This window comes from Hippoglossus hippoglossus, chromosome 5 (assembly GCF_009819705.1).
Source record: "Hippoglossus hippoglossus isolate fHipHip1 chromosome 5, fHipHip1.pri, whole genome shotgun sequence".
NCBI lineage: Eukaryota > Metazoa > Chordata > Actinopteri > Pleuronectiformes > Pleuronectidae > Hippoglossus > Hippoglossus hippoglossus.
The window spans coordinates 3,370,739-3,379,577 of NC_047155.1; positions in this window are offsets into that span (position 1 = coordinate 3,370,739).

Below are 8,839 nucleotides of genomic sequence, written 5' to 3' on the forward strand. Positions count from 1 at the left end.
TGCACCGTCAGTGATGAGCTGGTTTAGAAAGAGGAACACAGTAGATAACAGTCTTTAGGTGGTGGTGACCAAACCGGAGGAAAAAGTCAATATTAATGCTTTATTAGTGATGTAAAGAAACATCAGTAATTTTACTTCGGCAATTTTGTGTCAACTTTATCGTGTTTTTATTTAAAATCTTTCAATTCCTGTTAATTTTAATGGGCAGAAATTCTCATATTGCAGCATGAAATAATTAGATCTATTTTTAAAAGCTTAAACTGGTGTCACAGCACATTAACAGCACGTACAAGTGGAAACAGGGTGGGCCCGAACATATTTGTCCAACATCTGTCACATCAAATGAAAACAAGCACTGTTTGCCATAAATAACGATGATAAAATCAAATTCCCATGAGCTGAGTTCCAAAACTTCAACTCCAGGGTGCCAGGTCATTATTTATGACGGCTCCTGCTCAACATCACTTCGCTCGGTTCAGGTCTGTCCCGGAGTTTCTGGTCTTTTGTTCCGTTCACTCTTGGGCAGAGGTTTCACATTTGTACACATGTGATTATTATAAATTTGTCAGAGGAATTTTTCTCGTTCGCCTTTGATCGAAAGTCGAACCTTGTTGTCGGTAAATTTGACATTTTTCAGCGTGCAGGAACTTTTTCAAAAGACAGAAAGCTGGAGACACGCACACACACACACACACACACATATATGGATTGTGTAAATTAACAAATCAAGGTGATAAAACCAGAAATCACAACTCCTGACAGACAAGCCCCTTTTGTTGGTCTCCCTTTCGTTATTGTTCACGATCGACCTTGAGCAGCACCTGTTGATCAATAGGCTCATTTCTGTGCATCGACATTGATAAACGTCTTTGCATTGACCTCTGATGGTTTGAATGTGTGCATGTAGTGTGCAGGATATGAGGCTGACCCACATGCACACATTTCCAGGTAGGCTGATTTATAAGGGGAACATTGCCTGCAGGTGGGAACATGCACAGGTTGAAAAATCGGACTATTTCTCAGTGCATGGCTTTCGTGCACGCATACATTTGAGTATGGATACACGTTGTTTTCTGAATGAGGCCCCTGGTATGGAAGGAGGTGGGACGGAGGAAGAGGGATTACTGCAGACAGCTGGACGACAGACAGATGTGAGGATGAGAAGCTGAAGTACTGACAGAAAGCAGATCTCACCAGATCACCTCTGGGTCTGCCATTTTGTAGATACTTTTATTCATATCTGTTACTCTCACTGTTCAATAAAAATAAGATCGTGTGCGCTCGGTAACTATTTTATTTTCACAACAGAGACCTCCAGCCAATAAAAACTCTACTCAAACCACAATCTTCACATTAACAACAGGTTACAGAAAAGTCGTTGATAAAAGAAACAGATGATGGTTTATAGACAGAAAACCAAACCATCTGAGCCTCCATCCAATGCTACCTACTTCCTCACATAACTTCCTTATTTGCCCCTGATGAAATAACGTAACTGTGTCCTGATAAGTTGTAATGCCGTGTTCATGCCAAAAGCAAAATGAATTCTGCACCGTGTTCAAGGAGAGAACTACCGACTGCTCCCTGAGGCCAACTAGTGGCCAGTTTGATGACCTGCTGTCTCTGGGCCAATACCACGACTTGTCTCTGGTGAGTTTCATTTCCAACGCTAAAGTTTTTCGTTTGATTTCAAATATTCCAACTCGAGTAAAGGGAACGATGCCAATTGGTGTCTTACCGTCTACTGGGTCGTGCGAATACGCATTGCCCAGCATGAGAGATGGGGAATTCTCGTGTTTCCCTGACTTTGTATGTAATAGAGCACAAAGCAACAAAGCCGTTTTCATCCCTGCAGCTTTAGGGGGCAGTAATGAGTAGTAATCTTCGGCACGCCGCGGAAAAAGAAAGAAGACGCAGAAGTGGAAAACTTCTTTGGGCCAAGAGACAGGAAGTCTGGCTATGCGCTCAATTGTACTTTTCCAAAAACGTTTAATTTAGCTGCAAAAAAGACGTCAAGGATGAAGAGTAACTGTTTTTTTTTTTGCCGCACATTTGGTTAATTTCTCCTCCTCTGAAAAAGAGCAGCTCTCCAGACTCAGCTTTGTTGTGGGAATCAAACCACATGGGTCGCGATGAACCGTATGTGCCACTATCGTGCAGCGTTGTCAGAAAACACAGACTAAAGCAGTTGTTGCGTTTGGCATGTGTCAACCCCCTGCTGCTATTGTTCTCTGTAAGCCTTCATAATAATGGGGTGTCAGGACAAGTCACAGTGGGTCGCCCTGATGCATAATCCACAGAGCTGCTCCAGGAGACTCACAGGATGTTCTGTCTTTTTTAACAGTCACAGTCGTGGCTTTTCAAGTCTGACGAAAAAACATGTTGTGGAAAAACCCTAAAAAGGAAGCGATTAAGAAAATGGATCAGTGATTTCAGATTTTAAAGATGTTTGACATGTTTATTGTCACCAAATAATAAACTGTATGACAGCCTTCACACATCTGAATTCTGGACTTGTCAGCGAGTGAATCAACAGAAGTGGGCACTAACACAACATCTGAATTTGAATGGGTGTTCAACATCTGCTCCGCTCCATGAAAGCAGCCCAGTGACACGATGCCCAGTGAGATACTATCCCATCATATTCGATCTGGTTGTTTTGAACCGTAATATAAGTTGGTTTCATGAGAGGCTGAGCTCTTCATCCCATCTGAGGTCTGAATACATTTCCCTGTAATGGATGTGTGAGGAAAATCCTGTTGTTTTCAATTCTTGTTCTCTTCACCTCAGCGGCAGTGAGAGGAAACAGGAGCTGGCGGGGACGAGTCCTGGCAGCAGGACACCAGCAGGACCAGGAATGTCAGGATGAGGACAGCATCAGGGGTTTTCTGTTCTCAAATAAAAGTTATTTTAGTTAAGCTGAACTCTTTTATGTTCCAGAAAGGATGAACACGTTCCCTGGAACTCAGACGTTCTGTTGTTTTGGCAGTGACAGAAAATGATGGTTATGCTGAATCCTTTTCTTTTTTAATGGATGTTCTGAGCTCAGGCCGAGAGGCTGTTTGTTGAAGTTGGAGCAGTAAAGGATCTGAGAACATCACAGAGTAAGTTGTTCCTGAAAACTGAATAAAATGATCATCAGCTGAGAGTCTGAACCAAGCTTCATGTGTTTGTTCCACTGCTTCCATTTGATCTGGTCAGTTTTGGTTTGAGCGCGACATACGTGCTTCCTGTCGTCATCACCTACGTGGGCTGCGTCCACCGATACTCGACACTGATTGGTTTGTAGACTGTTTTTGTATTGAGTGCATATAGAAAATAAAAGTAGTGTTTCTGTGTGATTGGATAAAATGAATGAACCACTTCACTTCTTTGATTATTGTTTTACTACTACACAAGCAATCCTGCTCCCTCTTCTTGTTCTTCTTCTGTTGTTTAATTCTGTCTCAACCTCTTGTGATTGGCCTGGAAGTGCAAACTATCTAATAAAGTGTTGTCACTCTGCAATGAAACCAAACCATGGCTCAGTTTTATCTGAGACCTCCTGGGACTAAGTTCTGGTGCGTTCGGACTAAACTGAAAAGTCTGAAGGTCCTCACCAAACAAGGTATATGGTAAAGCGCCATAAATGTTGTAAATGTAAAATTTAACATCTTGAGAGATGAGTTACCATAAAGACGTGATGATAAACAAGTTTTACTGTTAATGTTTTAGAAATTCCTCTTGGCTTAGTACCTGTCTGTGAGGAACAGCAACGTTATTACTTTTTTTGGGGGGGTCAGAATTACTATAACCTCCATTTTCATCCCTATCACTGTTACAACACATTCGTTGAGGAACGTTGGCTGTGATGAATGAGGAGGATACTGTGCGTACATCCTCTCGGCCCGGGTGTAGACAGAGTGTTGATACTAATGGTGTCGGCTCGATGGAAGAAGTGCGCTTCAGGTGCAGCTGACTCCACTGACGAAGGTTGAACATGATCGATTCAGTTTGAGGAAAGGTACGGCTGGTAAGTGGATTTTTTTGAAAGAGCACAACTTCCAGGTTCCTTCCCCTTGACGTGTTCTTCGGTTCGGCTTCCAAAGTTCTTACCCGCTTAGGAGGCTGTTATGCACGTGCACGCCAGTAACCACGGCAACCGAAGAGGACAGGTATATAAAATACACAAACCGGTAGGAAAACACATGGTGAAGCTTGTTTTTCTGAACATACAGAACAACGACTGTATATAAAAGGGAGTACAACAAAGCCAAAACATCCTGATCAGCCCCTGGTGGCTGGGTGCAGTATAGCTCATAATCCCCTGCCTCCTCCATGTTAGCAAATAGGACATGGACCAAATTAAAATACAAAGTACACATCAAGTTATTATTCCCCCAAAGATTATTTCTAACATTTTAGGTTCAGATCTTATCACAACGACGTTTGTTCAGGTTAGCTAGTTAGTGAGACGTCATGATTGACGGCTGAGACGGACTTTGGGATTGGTCTTGATGGGTTTGTCCTCGATACCACAGCTCAACTCCATGTTTAAGATTTAGCTTCTTTTTCCTACAGTGTGAGGATGTGTAGACATGTCGTCCATCTTTATATAAACTCATTGTTACCGTGACGTTAGCATCGTATTGACCTGTTTACTCTGGTGTCTTTGTCAAGCACGTTAGCTGCTACAGTCAGATGGATGGTAAGCCCGGACGAGAGCTAATTTTGTCTGCTTTTGTCGTTTTGCTGTAGATGATTGACATTGTAATTTATACCTGTCATATGGTTAAAGTTTCCAGACGGACTACCTGGACTCCGATGAGGAATTTACCCCCACAGCTGCTTCTACGAGCAGACGGGGGCCCGTGAGACGGCTGGAGCCACAGAAGAGGTGCAATGGGCAGATGCTGTTGAAGACAGAACAAAGGAAGTGTCAGCCCGACAACTGAGGACGACATCGTAATGAGCCACAACTGCAACGATTTGTTTCGATAACAAACCGTCCCCCTTGTCATTAAAGTAATTGCTGCTCATTTATTTCTGGCTGCTGATGTTGTGACCCTCAGCATGAAGGGAAAAAAAAAGAAAATCACTTCATCAAATGTGTCATGTTACTACTCGGGGGAACATACACTCAGCACGGAGGGAGTCATGTGTCTGGCAAGAGGGATCTGCATTGACTTATGGGATGTTGAACTTCCAGATGCAGAGGGAGACAATGGACGGTTTCGTCATGCAGCACACAGACAGTTTGTTACAGGAGAACGAGGGACTCCTGGTCCACGTCAGAGCCGTCGTACCAAAGCACCGTGTCTGCTGCGTTTGAGCCGGATCTCCACGTCTTCATGGAAACTACAGTGGTTTTATTTGAAGCGGTGTTATAACGGCTGTGACGCTTCTTACATGTAAATAGTGATTTCTGCACAATATACCGTGAATACTGATATTTCTATTATTTAATGCAGCCTTTACAAAGGTAAATGATGCTGTTATTATGCAATCATGTACTAATGTCAGAATATAGTGACAGTTTCAGCAAATATGACACGAATTATTTTTTATGGAAGTTACCAACTGAGCTTTTAAATTAGGAAAACTGAATTTTCACTTTTCACATTGTTGCACCTGAAAGTATGAACGAAGCTTCATGTCTTTGTTCCATTGTCGTCACCACATGGGCTGTGTCTGTACTTGATACTGATTGGTTTGTGTTGTCAGTTGTGTTTCTTGTCGTCTTTCTGTTCGAATGGAGAAAATGACTGAAACGCTTCATTTGGTTAATTTCGTTGCCACTCTAATTTCGTTATTGTGTCACCACCACCAGCATCGCTAAACTTCAGCCGCAGTTCTCCACACTAGTTTGACATGTAACAAATGAACTTCCTCGTAGTTCAAACATTATATCGTACGAGGGCTGCAGCAATCCACGAGCCACTTCCTCTGCCTTTTCTTTTATTGTTCAATAACTTCCTGTGATTGGTCCAAAAGTCCGATCGATGAACAGAAAGAGTTTTGAGGCTGAAGACAAACCGAACCATGGTTGTTATTACCGACTTTGTTCTGAGGCAACTTTCACACCTGTTACCCACAAAAACCCAGATCAGACCAGCCAGGTGTGAAAGAGCTGCAGCTCGTGACATACTCAGGGTGTGCAGCCGTCTTTCAGGATCATTTTGTGAGTGTTTAAACTCAGGTCAGATGAGAAATGAGATAAAAAACATCATAAAACTAATTGTAGTGATGCTGCAAAGACTTTATAACTTATTTCATTCATATATTATCAGTTTGGCAGGTGCTTATTTGTCTGTGGACAGATTTCACTGCGATAGCGTCAGTAGACGATACGGTCGCAGCACTTTGAGACTGAAGTCTGTGTTAAAGCCAAACGAAGGCTAAGTTTAAAGTTGATGTGGTCTGGAGCCATTAGTACTAAATACTCATGCAGTAACGTAGTAAGGACAGAGCACTAATGGGTCAGGATACCAACGAGGAGACATTTTGAAGCTGTAACTCATGTGTTTTTTGTCCAGTTCTGAACTTCTTCAGACACAGATATATTCCAAAAATAGCCCTTGATTCTGGAGTTACATGTGGGAAGAAACCTGTAGAGATAAGTGGGAAAACATGTCGATCACTGACCCTGCTCTGAACACAGCGAGGTCGCCCTTCTCTGATCAACGTCCGCTCGTCCAAATGATAGATTTATGCTGGATAAACCATCACACTCCCAAAATGTTACAGCGCATGACTTTGAAGCTGAGTTTTCAGCTCGACAAGGGATCCAGCAGCCAAAGGTAAAGAGAAATGAAAAATGAATCCCCGAAATGTGTTCAAGATATGAAATGCATGTGTTTGCCAGTTTCAAGTACATTTTCATAGATCACATGCAGATGAGAGATAAAAGAAATCTCTTAGAGAATAGTGTCAGGAGGACTAACACTCAGCAGATCGATTGATAAATGTGCACAGGTGTCGAGGTTACGAGTTCAGACTCGGCCTCAATTTTAAATGGCGTCTGAAAGCAAATATGTTGATAAATTATATGTTGATGATTCGAATGTTTAAACTCAAGGTTAATACTCATCAGCCAATAAGATCAAAATCTACTATTTACAATGGACGAGTGTCTGTGACATTGACCATTAAACATTTTGTAAATATTAAGTAAGTAAGTTAAGTAAGTTTTTTTATTTTACTTTTTTATTTTAACATTCACAGAATCACTTTCTGTTTGGCAATTTGTCTTCAAAGTAAAAGCACATTTGTTTTGTTGCAGCAATGCTTCGTATGGAGCTGGATTACAGAGCTTTTATTTTGAAAAGCTGGGAATTTGTGTTGAATAACATATTAAATATACAAATATGATAGTAGCAAATAAAGTATTAGCAGTTTCATGAATGTGAAAACAGACGTTGAATATCCAAGGTATGAGAGCGCTGTTCACCTTGAAACCTGTGGAGGAGAAAACACCCTGAGATGGTTCCTCTGTCCCAGGAGATGCAGAGATAGCTTGACAGCCTGAAGTGGGTGAAATAATAATAAAAACTTAGTGAAGGTTTTGAAGTGTTAAAGTTTCTGCATAAAGCCTTAATTTCATGTTCTGCACAATCAGCAAAAAATAGGAGAAGATATAAAATCTGAGGGAACAACATGGAGGACGTAGACTGAAATTCGCGTCAACACCTGGAATTTTATTTATCTTTTTATTTTCCTGTTCTGCTGTGAAGCTGGTGAACCCGGTTTCCTTTTTCTCCTCTGCCACAACACAACAGTTCTAAAGGTTTATCAGGATTATTCAAACATATCGATGCATCTACTGCTACAAACACAGATGAATGATTTTGGCCTGAAGAAAAGAAACAACCACAGCAGAACATCATGAAAATCATGAGCCCAGTAATATCTTCACTGACCATCAGTTCACCGAGGCTGACTTCCAGGTTCTATCTGCTGCAGTCAACTAAGCACGTGGCACAAATTGTCCACGCTGGTCTACGATTAATAAAAACATTCAGAGTTTGTAGAAGTTGCATTTTCAGACACCCGAGACGAACGAGAAGCTCGTTATCGCACCAACAAGGGACTTTTAGTCTTTCCCAGGGTCCCATCATGTTTCCAGCCCAAGATTTGTCCCCTTTTGATCTGTGTGGTTCCTGAATTTGTACCAACATTCTGAACTAAATGTACAACATCGCTTGCACTCGTCAAACCATGACCTTGACATCTTTGTTGTATTTTAGGTTTATCTGATGTGAGCGCTCGTGGAAGGTGGAATGAGTCACACGTCCGCAGCAGCAGGTGCAAACAGTTAGCGGCTGAGCGTACCACAGATGTTCGCAAGTTCAAAAGAATTACTGTGGCAAATATATATATATATATATATATACACACACATACATATATAGATATATTATGTATACTTCTACTTCTACTGTTTTGTTGGAAAGACTAATCGCTGCGTTATTCTTGGTCAAATTTAGCTCCAAAGTAATTTTTTCAATTTTATCATAAACTTTATTGACATTTTGCAACATTTATCTATTTAATATTATTGAATTAAATCTAGTACTTTTTGTCATATATATATATATATATATATCCCACCTGATTGGTTTGAGGGTCATTGTTTGCTTGGACTTGTTTCGTATATAAAACTTCTCTGCTCATTATTATTATGACTCTATGGAGCTTTGCACCATAAAAGTAAACACGCTGCTCATGCTAAAGACTGACACTGTCTCCCACGGCCTCTAGAGGTCACTAGGTACTAAAATCGAACCATGGGTCGTGATTAGCTGTTTGCCACTGTGACCATTCAGGTCAGCTTTTATGGGACAGTAGTTAAAAGGGAGAA